This window comes from Macrotis lagotis, chromosome 1 (assembly GCF_037893015.1).
Source record: "Macrotis lagotis isolate mMagLag1 chromosome 1, bilby.v1.9.chrom.fasta, whole genome shotgun sequence".
NCBI classification, from domain to species: Eukaryota; Metazoa; Chordata; class Mammalia; order Peramelemorphia; family Peramelidae; genus Macrotis; species Macrotis lagotis.
Genome location: NC_133658.1, coordinates 581,678,301 through 581,692,569, shown reverse-complemented (window position 1 = coordinate 581,692,569; position 14,269 = coordinate 581,678,301). Strand labels below are relative to the sequence as shown.

Below are 14,269 nucleotides of genomic sequence, written 5' to 3'. Positions count from 1 at the left end.
ACAAAGAAAATCAAGATAGAGAATCTTAGAATGGTTTTACTATGTTTTGATACTTAGAAAGCAGAATTTAATAATGTTTATAATAAGGATATTAAAAACCTAAAGGCTCACACAGAGTTAAAATAAGAGATCAAATATGTTATGACAACTCATTTTTTTTTAAACTGAATTAGAAATTATGATTCCAGGGACAGCTGGGTGGTGAAGTGAATAGAGCACCAGCCCTGTAGTCAGGAGGACCTGGGTTCAGATCCAGCCTTAGACATTTAATAATTATTTAATTGTTTGACCTTGGACAAATCACTTAACCCCATTGCCTTGCAAAAAAAAAAACCAGAAAAAAAGAAATTATGATTTCAGACAAGTCAAAATAGATTCGAAAGAGATAAATGGACAGTTATATTTTTGCCCAAAAGATCCCATAGAAAATGAATGACTTTGAATAATGAAGATACATGCATCAATAGCAGTTAAAAATTTCAAGGAAAATCTAAAAGAGATAGTAAAACTATAATAGTGAGGGATTTCAGAGCTAGAGAAATCTACCTAAAAATTAACAAGGAAGAAGTCAAAGATGTGAAGATCAGATAAAATTTTAACATTGGATATGATAGGTCTCTGCAAATTATTAAAAAGAAATAGAAAGGAGTATACTTATTTCATAGGTATGCATGACACCTGTAAAAAAAAATTAACTCATACATTAGGGAATAAAAGCCTCACTAACAAATACAGAAAAGCAATAATATTAAATGTATCTTTATTAATCAAAATGCAATAAAAATAGAAACTAAAACGATATTGAAGAAATGATTAAAATCTATTTAATTCTAAAGAACTGATGTTTCAGAGGATAAATCATAAAAATGATATATTATTATATGAAAGATTATGACAACAAAATGATAACATACCAAAAATTTAGGGATACAGCCAAAGTATTTTTTAGGAAAATTTTATATTCTAAACATTTTCATCAAAAAAAGAAAGAAAGAACAGATTGATGAATTAGGAACTCAAAACCAACAAATATAAACCTTCCCAGTCAAACATCAGAATAGAAATCCTGAAAATTAAAAATGATCAAAATTAAAGCAAAAAAATTCATTGAATTAATAAATAAAACTAGGAGATATTAAAATAAATAAATCATTAGCTGATTGAATTAAAAAAGAAGAAAATGAAATTAACATCATCAAAAATGAAAGAGGAACTTTTTTAACAAATGAATAAGAATACTATTAGAAACTATTTGCCCAATTATATACTATTGTGACCATGAACTTAATAAAATGAATATTTATTGAAATATAGAATTATCTGATTAATATAACAAGAACTAGAAATTTTAAACTACTCGATCTTATAGAAAGAAATTGAAAAAATCATAAATGAACTCCAAAATGAAAAAAGAAATTCAAGATTAGATGGATTCATAATTTTTATGAAATATTGAAAAAACAATTTGAGTATTACATAAACTATTTGCAAAAAATAGCAAAAGAAGGGATCCTACCAAATTCCTTCCTTGATGCAAATATGGTTCTAATACCTAAATCTGCCAGTCAAAACAGAATAAGAAAACTATTAACCAATATCCTTGACACTGATGCAAAAAATGTTTTAATGTTAGCAAAGAGTTTATAACAGCATTTCACAAAAGATTTATATACCATAACTAGTTTAGATTTATACCTATACAGGCTTATTATTAGGAAAATTATAAACACAATTAACATCTTAATTATAAGATCAACACAAAATATTATATCAATGGATCCAGAAATGGAGTTTTGGGTTTTTTTTAAATTTTTTAAATTTTTTAATTTTTTTAAGACTGAATTTTTTATTTTATGTTTCATGTTTTCCAACATTCATTTTTTTCTAAGATTTTGAGTTCCACATTTTTCTCTCTTCCTTCTTTCCTTTCCCCCTCCCCATGATGGTGAATAATCTGATATAAGTTATACATATCAAATCATATTTCCATATTAGTCATATTGTAAAAGAACAATCAGAATAAAAGGGGGAAAATCAAAGGAAAGAAAAAACAAACAAATTTTAAAAAGTGAAAATGGTATGCTTTAGTCTACATTCAGATTTTATAGTTCTTTCTCTGGATACAGATGGCATTTTTCATCACAGATTTTTTAGAAGGGTCTTTGATTACTATATTGCTAAGAAGAGCTAAGTCCATCATAGCTGATAATCACAGAATGTTGCCATTAAAATGAACAACGATCTCCTGGTTTTACTGATTTCACTCATCATCAGTTCCAGCCATTTCTTAAGAACAAACAAATGAAAAATACCTAGAAAATATAGAAATAAATGAACATTTCCTCAACATCATAGAATATATCTAAAACCAAGACCCAGTATCATAAGTAAATAGAGATTTACTACACTCTTTTTTTTTTTTTAGGTTTTGCAAGGCAATGTAGCTAAGTGACTTGCCCAAGGTCACATAACTAGTTTATTAAGTGTCTGAGGTAAGATTTGAACTCAGGTCCTCCTGACTCCAGGGCTGGTGCTCTATCCACTCTGCCACCTAGATGCCCCCACTACACTCTTTTTCAATAACATTGGGGATAAAGGGCCAAGGGAAAGGAAAATTAGTTTTCAGAGAAACCTAAGAAAATTTGTGAGAAGAAAAGTTGAGTGAAGTGAGCAAAATCAGAGGACAATTTATACAATCATTTCAATATTATAACAAATGAACAATTCTGAAAGACTTAGGAAATCTATTCAATAAAATGATAAACCATGATTCTAAAAGATTGCTGATGAAAAATATGACATATTTGGGTGGCTAGGTGTCGTAGTGGATAAAGCACCAGCCCTGGAGTCAGGGGTACCTGGGTTCAAATCCGGTCTCAGACACTTAATAATTACCTAGCTGTGTGGCCTTGGGCAAGCCACTTAACCCTGTTTGCCTTGCAAAAACTTAAAAAAAATATGACATATCTCATGACAAAAAAGGTGATATAACAATATATAGGATGAGACACAGATTTTTGCATATGACCAATGTGGGTTTTTTCTGGGGGAGTGAGGCAGTTGGGAAGGAGAAAAAAAATTTAACTGAAAAATGTTAAAAGCAGGGGGCAGCTAGGTGGCACAGTGAATAGAATATGGGCCCTGAAGTCAGGAGTTCAAATCCGGCATCAGACACTTAATAATTACCTAGCTGTGTGGCCTTAGGCTAGGCACTTAAACCCCATTTGCTTTGCAAAAAATAACCAAAAAAAAAGCAACTCTAAAAAAAATTTTTTTAAATGTTAAAAGCATAACAAATTTTAATAAAAGACAGGTTAAGAAGTTGGAGCTAGCTTAGAATCCTAGCTTAAGCAGTTTAGATAGATTAGAGGAGGCACTGACAGCTTTTAAGTCAAGAAGTAGCAACTCTATCATGACAGGCAGAGGTATTCTTTCTTTTCTGTAATTATGTTAACCAAATTCAGGAAAATCCATCTTAAAATGAAGGAAAAATGAAACCATCAGGACCACTGACTGTTAAAAGCATGCCTGGATATGGTAAAAACAGACTGGACATCTCAGGTTTGTTTCAAGGAGTGGCTGAGGGCAGACAGGTTAGGAATTAATTATTATTAAGAAAGAGAAAGGTGGAAAAGTGAAGAGAGTATGATCCCAACTCCACTCCCAAAGAAGACAGTTATAGAAGAGGTCAAAAGTTTCAGGTATAGAAGAAAAATGAGTAGAAGGTGAGTTCCTGAGAAATTACAAATAAAACTTCCTTAGCAAAATTTTAGCAAGAATATTTTTGTCTAAAAATATAACATCTGAGAGAGATGTCAAGATGGTAGAGTAGTAGGAGCTCCCCACTTCCCTGTCCTGAAACCTCCTCTAAATGATCTAGAAAATGTACTAGGCCAAATCCTGGTAGGAAAATACAAAAAAGTCACGTATCCAGCTCAGGTTGGCATAGAGACAATTCTGTCACTGAACCAGCAGTGTTGTCTGAGTTGAGTCCAGTTGAGTCTACTCTTTCTTGGACCCAAACCCAAGTCAGGAACTTGTAGAGTTCAAAGTAGCCTTTACTGTGAAACAAAGCATTCTGCAAGCCCTGAAATCTCTCAGGTCCCCAGCCTGTCCCTGAGACCCTGAAATAACACAACATTCAAGATCCACAAGAAAGTATCAACAGGAGCAGGCCAGAAATTTGAGAGAACCCAGTTCTCTTAAAGACAGAGGGAAAAGCAGAAATAGAAAGAATCTCCTGGTTGGTCACCTCTCAGATAGAAACCACAAGTTGAAAACTCTTAGGAACATTCTAGTCCAGTTTGTCAGTGACTAGTATGTAAACATGAATGTGTACAACTTTTCCTAGACTGTTTGCTGCTAAGGGGAGGACAGGAAGGGGGAGTGGTAGAAAAATATGTAACTTATAAATATGCAAGTGGATGAATGTTGAAAAACTTTCATTATATGTAATTGAAAAAATAAAATAAAATATCAATTTTAAAAACCTTCACTGAGCAAATTCAAGAGCCAAGGAGTCATAGTCAGAATTACATGTGATTTAGCAGCTATTATAAAAAAGTAGACAACTTGGAATTCCATATTCTAGAGGGTCAATATGCTAAGCTGTACACCCTTGGAAATTTTTTTCTTCTTCCTATCACTTTAATTTATTTGACATTTTCAAACCATATTATTCAATAAGAGAATTTGCATATAGGTCGTTATTGGGAAATATGTAAATATGTTCTTACCTCCTTTTGCACCCATTCCATTCCAAAACATTTATTAAGCACATAGTTTATTCAAGGTGTTGTTCTAGGTACTAGGACTACAGAGTCAAAAATGAAAAGGTCCCTTCCCTCAAGGATCATACATTCCATTAGATCTCTCCATTGCTCTTAGGGTCATTTGCAGTTTTGATTCTTCAGACAATATTATGTTCCAAGCATTATAACATATACAGCACTGGGAAAACATTTGTGGAGGGAAAAAAGATGGGTTTCTGTCCTAGAGAGCAAATTTAGATTGTTGAAAGCACTACATTATTTCACATTTCATCAAACTATTAAATTCTGCATTTAACTCATTGTCCATCTGCAGTGCCTATCCAAAATAGATAAACTGCTATAGTAGTTCAATGAACTAATTATTCAATTGTATGTTGCATTTCAGACAAGAATTATTCATTCATTTGTTGTTCTTGTTTTCCTGTGTGAACTGTTATCTTTTGAATAACGAAGGATCTCACTGAACAGATCCTGAACTGTTCTTACATAATCATAATATAACCACTTGCAACCCAGAACATCTGAAGAACTTCCAACTATGGATGATGTTCTTAACCTTTTGGGGTAATGGACCCCTTTGACTGTCTAGTGAAATCTATGGATCCCTTCTGAGAATTTTTTAAATGTTCTAAATACATAAAATAAAATGCATAGGATTACAAAGGAAAACAATGATATTGAAATAATTATCCAAATATGTTTAAAAAAAACTCTGGTAACCTAAGTTAATTAACCTAATAGAAAACCCTTTTTACATCTGGACTCATGACATACTTCATGAAAGTGCCACACATCTTCGACAAGCACCTATTTTTTTTAATGAATCCCTTGACAATAGTGTCAATGAAAAATGTTTTGGGTTAATTACATTTATGAAGATGTGATATATGATCAATAAATTCATGAAAAATTTATTACTGGAAAAGGGCCTTTAAAGTTGCATTTTTTCTACGAAGTCAAGTGCTTCTTTTATAATCTCCAAATGACAAACACAATTTGATCTTATGATCTCTATCAGGAATGGGCAGATAAAATAATTTGTTCCAATGGCCATGAAAGGGGCTGAAGTAGGTACTGTAGAGTACTTCAAGCATGATCACACAACCAAGATACCAAGGTCAACCACTGCATCCTGGTCATTGACAGCCATCTTGACTTTTATGAATGGATTTTGCTGAATCTGGAAGACAGAGTGAGGCTGATCACTTTACCCAATCGTTCTCCCTTAAATATAATTCATGAGTGTGTCAAGACCACACCAGGATGTCACTGGTTCTTTTCAAAAATGAAGGATGAACAGCAGCAACTTCTCTGTTAGCTGTATAACCATAAAGTTATGGTAGCTGTTAAAAATAATTTGCATAACTCCATTTTTATGTCTTCATCAGATACTCTTGATACCTAAGTAGAACATTCTCATATAGATTTTGTATAGATTAGAAAGTAGACATCTGGGTTGGTGATTATGGATATATTCTTTCCAGATCACCTTTTGAGGGATAATAATGTCACATATTATTTTTTTTCCCTTTTCTTTGCTATCTACCTTTTTCCTTGGATATCTTATAAAATGACCCTTCACTGACAGACATGGATTCATATTTTCTTGGTGTTCATTTCTTATAATCCAGTCACTTTTCCCCACTTTTTCCTCACTGTTTCAACTTCTGTATATAAAACATGGAGGGAGTGGGGTAATCTTAGAATCCAAATATGGTAGTACCATTGTTGCAAATGATAAAAATTGTTGTAGAAATGTTGACAAGTTTGTTCCTTTTCCTATATTTATGGTCTTCTAAGTTCCTCTATGAATTTTCTTGGGATGATATGATTGAACCTCATACTAAGTTCTATAATCTTTTCACTTCCACTGTTTTTAACTTTTATCTATTAATGCTTGTAATCTTCCATCTTAGCCCTTTAAAAAAATTTATTCTAAATGACTGTTGCCTTTGCCTATATATCTTTTTTTCTGTTGTCTTATTCTAGTTCCCTTCTTTCCTTTTTTTGGCATCAATAATAGTTCACCCCAGATTAGGATGAAGTTTTTACAGCATGATATTTACCCTTCTTTTAGATTGGATGTTGATTTTGACCTTTATTTTTTATTTTTTTTTAGGTTTTTGCAAGGCAAATGGGGTTAAGTGGCTTGCCCAAGGCTACATGGCTAGGTAATTATTAAGTGTCTGAGACTGGATTTGAACCCAGGTATTCCTGACTCCAAGGTCGGTGCTTTATCCACTATGCCACCTAGCCACCCCTTGACCTTTATTCTAATGAGTTGAAGGTCTGATTGTAATCAGACAATTTAATCTGTCTAAAGATATGGTTTCATCTTTAAAAAGGAGAAAAATTAACTACTACCCTCATCCCCAACTCAAAAATGAGATGACAGAATGACAATGATCAGGGAGGGAAAAATTGTATACAGATCTTGTTGTTCAGTTGGGTTTTCTTGGCACATATACCGGAGGAGCTTCCATTTTCTTCTTCCAACTCATTTTACATATGAGGAAACTGAGGTAAATAGGATTAAATGACTGGTCCAGAGTCACACAGTTGGTATCTGAGGTCAGATTTCAGGTCAGAAAAATGAGTCTTTCTGACTCTAGCCCCAACATTATTTATCCATATCTTCCCAAGGGAATCTTAGGATACTGAGTTATAGAAAGCATTGATCTACTGAAAGTCTTTTAAATCTTTTGAAATTTGATCATAAGATTTAAAATCAAATAAAATCTTAAAGATCTAATTCCAACCCCCTCACTTCATAGATGAGACAACTGAAAGCCCCAAGAACTTAAAGTTGAAGAACACACAAAAAATAGCTCATTGAAGAGCCAGACTCTGAGCCCTGGTCTAATGACTTCAAAATACACTATAATATTAATTGGAGTTCTGTAAAACCAAAGGGTTAAAAGACATCTGCAGTTTTTAAAAGGAAGAATAAACTCTAATATAAAGTTATTTCACCTACAAAACTTTGGGGTTTAGTGGAAGATTGCCAGGGACTTACTCCACATGCACATAGTTTGTAGCATATAATTATTTGCTGAATTAAAAACTGACAATGATTGCTGTATTTTATTGGTGGAGACTACTACATTTTCATTACTTTTATAATTATTATGAGCCCAAGTATCTCTGAGCTTAAATTATTTTGAAGGGAATGATATTTATGTATACAAAGAATCCAAGTATTTTTAGAAAAGATATATAAGCATTCAGGAGTGTCATCAATTTAGAAGACTTTATTTAAAGTTTTAATGTTTCTGAAAACATGAAAAACCATTGGTGCAAACTAGCTTTGATCCTAAATTCTCATTTCTCTATTTCAATGCTTTGATATCCTCTTTGAACAACTTATTTTATATTTGAATCTATCATTCTCTTTCATTTATGCCATAAATGCAAACTTTCTTTCCAAATATATGTACATAAGGAGATAACTAGGTGGCAGGGGGTAACTAGGTGTCATAACGGATAGAGTACCAGCCCTGGAGTCAGGGGAACCTAAGTCCAAATCAGATCTCAGACATTTAAAAATTACCTAGTTCTATGACCTTGGGCAAATTACTTAACCCCATTGCCCTGCAAAAAACAAAAAAAGAAAACAATTCAAATATATGTACATGCACATCTCAGATGATACATTATTGGCTGAATTTTCTCCTCCCTATTTATATTCTTGATGAGGAAACCAAGGAAATGTAGGAAAGATAGTCACTCTGTACCATTCTGCTTAAAGTTTGCTAATATTAATACAGTGTTTCTGTAGTTGATATTAAGATTTTTGATTCTTATTTAAAATTCTTTGAAAGATAATAACTTTATCTGATTCTTAGTCTCTCCATTTTCTTTTTAAAAGATAAATAACAATTTAGATTTATAAAATTCTTACACTTCTCATTGAGATCATTTTAAAATTGCACAAGAGTAGAAATCTTTACATGTGTCTCTTTAACAACTTAGACTGCAAGTGTGATTTTAAAAATAACCTATAAGCAATATTTAATGAAAACTGAATATCTTCTTAATGTTCATGTGTAATTTAAATTCTATATATCATAGAATTGAAGTCATTTTCATCACTGGTTTGAAATATGAATATTCTGTGAAATATAATTATCCTAAAATGGAGATATTTGCCTTTACACATTTGATTATTAATAACCTTACTTATTAAAATTTTTAAAGAAGATAAATACCTTGTATAGATCCTGCATACTACTAAGGAGTGCTATTTGAAAACATGATGGTGGTTTGCAGTGTAGGGTCAAACTCTAAAGTCAGGAAGATGAAACTCAAATTTGACCTAAATGGGGACCATGTTGATTGTGATATGTATGAAGAAGAGAACTAATTCTACTAATTCTAAGGCTCTCTAAGTCTTGCTTGCATATCCTAGAAAAGGGTAGATTTCTAATAGAATGAAGGGTACCAATTATGAGTGCCCTCTTGTGGTCATATTGCAGTGGTACAAAGAATACTTTTTTTTAACATTTTAACATTTTATTTACTTTCCAATTAATCATATACAATAGTAATATGAATCCATCATTTTTTGCAAGGCTCTGAATTCTACAATTTTCCCCCTCCTCCCTTCCCTCCCCTCACAGAAGGCTGTCTGACAGTCTCTACATTGTTTCCATGCCATACATTGATGTAAATTGAATGTTATAAGAGTAAACATAAGAATAAACATAAACCCCTTCCCCCCCAAGAAAATGAGAAACCTCAAGAATAGAGAGAAAAAAAATAATTGTATTTCAGTCTGTGTTCAGATTCCATTGGTTCTGTCTCTGAGGTGAGTTGCCTTCTTTATCATAAGTCCACCAGAGAAGTTGCTTCAATATTTTCCCCTCAGTTTCTATTACTAGCTGTACCTCCACTCTATTTCTCCCCACTCTCATCTATTCTATTCTCTCTCTCCTTCCATCCTGGCCCTGTCCAAAAGTGTGTTGAATCTGAGTACCCTCTCCCTCTATCTTCCCTCTCTGCTATCACCTACTCCCCCCCTTCCCTCCCCCCCCATTCCCCCTCATCCCGTCCCTTTCCTCCCATCCTTCACCAGGGCAAGACAGATTTCCTCACCCTATTAAGTGTGTATGTCATTTCCTCTATGAGCCATTTCTGATGAGAATGAAGGCTCACTCATTCTCCATTGTCTTTCCCTCCCTCCACTCCATTGAAAAAGCTTTTCTTGACTCTTATGTGAAATCTCTCAGCTTCTTCTTCATCTCTTTTTCCTTCCTTCCAGTACTTTCCCCCATCACCCACTGACTCCATCTTTTTACTATATTATACCATTATATTCTGCTCCTTCCTATGTCCTGTCTATATGTGCTCCTTCTAACAGCTTTTATAAATGAGAAAGTTCATATGATTTGTCAAGATCTTCTTCCCATGCAGGAATACAAACAGTTCAAAATCATCAAGTTCCTCATAATTAGTCCCTCTCTTCCAGTCCCTCTATGGTTCACCAGAGTCCTGTACTTGGAGATCAAACTTTCTGTTCAGCTCTGATCGTCTCAATAGGAAAGTTTGAAAGTCCTCTGTTTCATTGAAAGTCCATCTTTTCAAAGGGGACTTAGCCCTACCTGATCTAAAATTACATTATAAAGCATCAGTCATCAAAACTGTCTGGTACTGGCTAAGAAATAGAGTGGTGGACCAGTGGAATGGACTAGGTGCAAAAGCAGGAAATGATTATAGTAATCTGCTGTTTGATAAACCCAAAGAGTCCAGCTATTAGGATAAAAACTCCCTCTTTGATAAAAACTGCTGGGATAATTGGAAGATAGTATGGAAGAAACTTAGATTAGACCAACACCTCACACCCTTTACCAAGATAAGATCCACATGGTTACAGGATTTAGACATAAAAAACAATACTATAAGCAAATTAGAAGATCAAGGACTAGTTTACTTGTCAGATCTTTGGAAAGGGGAGCAGTTTATGACTAAGGAAGAGTTGGAGAACATCACCAAAAACAAACTAGATAATTTTGATTACATTAAATTAAAAAGCTTTTGCACAGATAAAACCACTGTAACCAAGATCAAAAGAAATGTAGTAAATTGGGAAACAATCTTTACAACTAATGATTCTGACAAAGGATTCATTTCTTTTTTTTATTTTTTTTATTCATTTCTAAAATAGACAGAGAACTAAGTCATATTTTTAAAACAAAAAGCCATTCCCCAATTGACAAATGGTCAAAGGATATGCAAATGCAATTTACAGATGAGGAGATCAAAGCAATCCATACCCATAGGAAAAATTGCTCTAAATCATTAATTATTAGAGAAATGCAAATTAAAGCTTCTCTGAGGTGCCACCTCACACCTCTCAGACTGGCCAATATGACCAGAAAGGATAATGATCATTGTTGGAAGGGATGTGGGAAATCTGGGACACTATTGCACTGTTGGTGGAGCTGTGAACTCATCCAACCCTTCTGGAGAGCTATTTGGAACGACACCCAAAGGGCAACAAAAATGAGCATACCCTTTGACTGAGCAATACCACTACTTGGGTATATACCCTGAAGAGATGATGAAAAAAGAGTAAAAACATCACTTGTACAAAAATATTCATAGTAGCCTGTTTGTGGTGGCAAAGAATTGGAAATCAAGTAAATGTCTTTCAATTGGGGAATGGCTTAGCAAACTGAGGTATATGTATGTCATGGAACACTATTGTTTTATTAGAAACCAGCAGGGATGGGAATTCAGGGAAGCCTGGAGGGATTTGCACGAACTGATACTGAGTGAGATGAGCAGAACCAGAAAAACACTGTACACCCTAACAGCAACATGGGAGTGATGTTCAACCTTGAAGGACTTGCTCGTTCCATCAGTGCAACAATTGGGAACAATTTTGGATTGTCTGCAAAGCAGAGTACCATCTGTATCCAGATAAGGAGCTGTGGAGTTTGAACAAAGTTCAAGGACTATTCCTTTAATTTAGGGGAAAAAAACCAGATATCTTATTATCTGATCTTGTTATTTCTTAGACTTTTTGTCTCTTCCTTAAGGATATGATTTCTTTCTCATCACAGTCAATTTGGATCAATGTACAACATGGAAACAAAGTAAAGACTGACAGATTGCTTTCCGTGGGGGGGTGGGGGGAGGGAAGTAAGATTGGGGGGAAAATCGTAAAACTCAAATAATATCTTTAATAAAAATAAATAAATAAAAAAGAAAGCCCATCTTTTCCCCTGAACTACTTTTCCCCCAGTTTTGCTGGGTAGTTGATTCTCAGTTGTATACCAAGATCTTTTGCAGAATATCATATTCCAATCCCTATGAGCTCTTAATGTAGATGCTTCCAGATCCTGCATAATCCTGACTATGGAGCCTCAGTAGTTGAATTGTCTGTTTCTGGCAGCTTTTAGAATTTTCTCTTTGATTTGGGAGTTTGGGAATTTGGCTATAATATTCCTGGATATTTTTCTTTTGAGATCTCTTTCAGGGGGTGACCAGTGAATTCTCTCAATTTCTATTTTACCCTCAGCTTCCAGGATCTCAGGGCAATTTTGCTGTATTATTTCTTGAAAAATGAAGTCTAGGCTCTTCTCCTGGTTGTGGCTTTCAGATAGCCCAATAATTTTTAAATTATTTCTTCTGGATCTGTTTTCTCTCTCTTTTATTTAAGGTTTTTTTTTCAAGGCAATGGGGTTTAGTGGCTTCCCCAAGGCCACACAGCTAGGTTATTATTAAGTGCCTGAGGCTGGATTTGCACTCAGGTACTCTTGATTCCAGGGCCGATGCTCTATCCATTGCACTACCTAGCAGCCCCCTGGATCTGTTTTCAAGGTTGTTTGTTTTTTCCAATGAGATTATTTCACATTTTCTTCTAATTTTGGGGGGTTTTTTTGGCAGTTTTATTTCTTCCTGATTTCTTGCAAAGTCATCAGCTTCCTTTAGTTCCATCTTGCATTTGAAAGAGTTATTTTCTTCAGAGAGCTTTTTTATCTCCTTTTCCAGATGACCAAGTCTGCTTTTTAAGTCATTCTTCTTATTTGCCTTTTGTTTTGCTTTTTCCATTAGGTCTAAACTAGTTTTTAATATGTTATTTTCTTCAGTATTTTTTTGTATATCTTTCACTAAACTTTTGATTTGGTTTTCATTATTTTTCTGCATGACTCTCATTTCTCCTCCCAATTTTTCCTCCACCTCCTTTAATTGATTTTCAAAGTCTTTTTTGAGCTCATCCATGATCTGAGCCTATTTTCTATTTCTCTTGGAGGTTTTGGATATGGAAGCGTCGATTTTGTTGTCATCTGAGTATGTGTTTTGATCTTCCATGGGACTAAAGTAATTCTCTATGGTCAGATTCTTTTTTTTTTTAGGTTTTTTGCAAGGCAATGGGGTTAAGTGGCTTGCCCAAGGCCACACAGCTAGGTAATTATTAAGTGTCTGAGACCGAATTTGAACTCAGGTACTCCTGACTCTAGGGCCAGTGCTCTATCCACTGTGCCACCTAGCTGCCCAGATTCTTCTTTTTCTGCTGTTTACTCATTTCCTCAACCCAAGACTAATTTACAACACTTCCAAGGCTTTGGGATTGTTTTTTTTGGGGGGGGCACCCCACTGGGACCTTTATTCCTTATGCTCTCTAGCATGTGCTTTGATATGTAGATGACCACAGCACTGCCCTCTGCCCTGGGGCTATAAGGAGAGATCCAGCTTGGTTATTTAGTAGGGAGGCCCAAACTGCAATATGTGAGTGTAGGCAAACAGCAGAGTCCTACCCCAAGGAGTGCAGAGAAATCGCTGCAGATTTCTGTTACCATCTCTGGGCTTGCAGGCTGCAGATTCTGTGGCCGGTGCTCCTCACTCCATACTCACCCAGGTGCAGCAGAATTCTCTCACAGCACCTTCAAGCTGTTGCTGGTGATCTCTGGGCTAGGATGGGCTGGACTGGACTGGACTGGGCTGGGCTGGGCTGAACTGAGGCTTTTTTCCAACCCAGGTCCTGGTGAAACACACCTTTCTGGCAGAACTTCTAAATGATCTTGGACTGGGAAGATGTATCACTCAGTCTTTCTGTGGGTTCTGCCCCTCTAAATTTTGTCTAGAGCCATCCTTTGTTTGTTTTTTGGGGGGGGTTGGGGGTTTGGAGCTCCCAGGAAATGTGGCCTTCATGTGGCCACCTTGGCTCCACCCCCCAAAGAATACTGTTAAAACATTTACAACAGAACAGAGTACATCATACACCTGCCACCAGCAGCAAATAAACTACACTAAAATTTCTCATGACCTTTTTCAATTAATTTTACTGTCTCTCTCTATCAATAAGTAGAGAAATTCTATTGTTGAGTGAATACTGGAATGTGGCTATTCCCCTTCATATATGAATAATTCTGGGATGATGGGACTGGAGTCATCATCTAAGATAAAGGTGGCATTTTTTGAACTAAACTTTTGTCATTTTAACTGTAAAAGTCAGAGAAGAAGAAGGGGGACAAAAAACCCCCCAAGAATTC

The 14,269-nt window shown here is 34.8% G+C and overlaps 1 protein-coding gene across 4 annotated transcripts in view; it reads right to left on the bottom strand.

The window, feature by feature from the left end:
* DRC9 (dynein regulatory complex subunit 9) overlaps positions 1-14,269 on the bottom strand; it is a 96,823-nt gene that overhangs the window by 74,460 nt on the left and 8,094 nt on the right. The window lies entirely within an intron of this gene.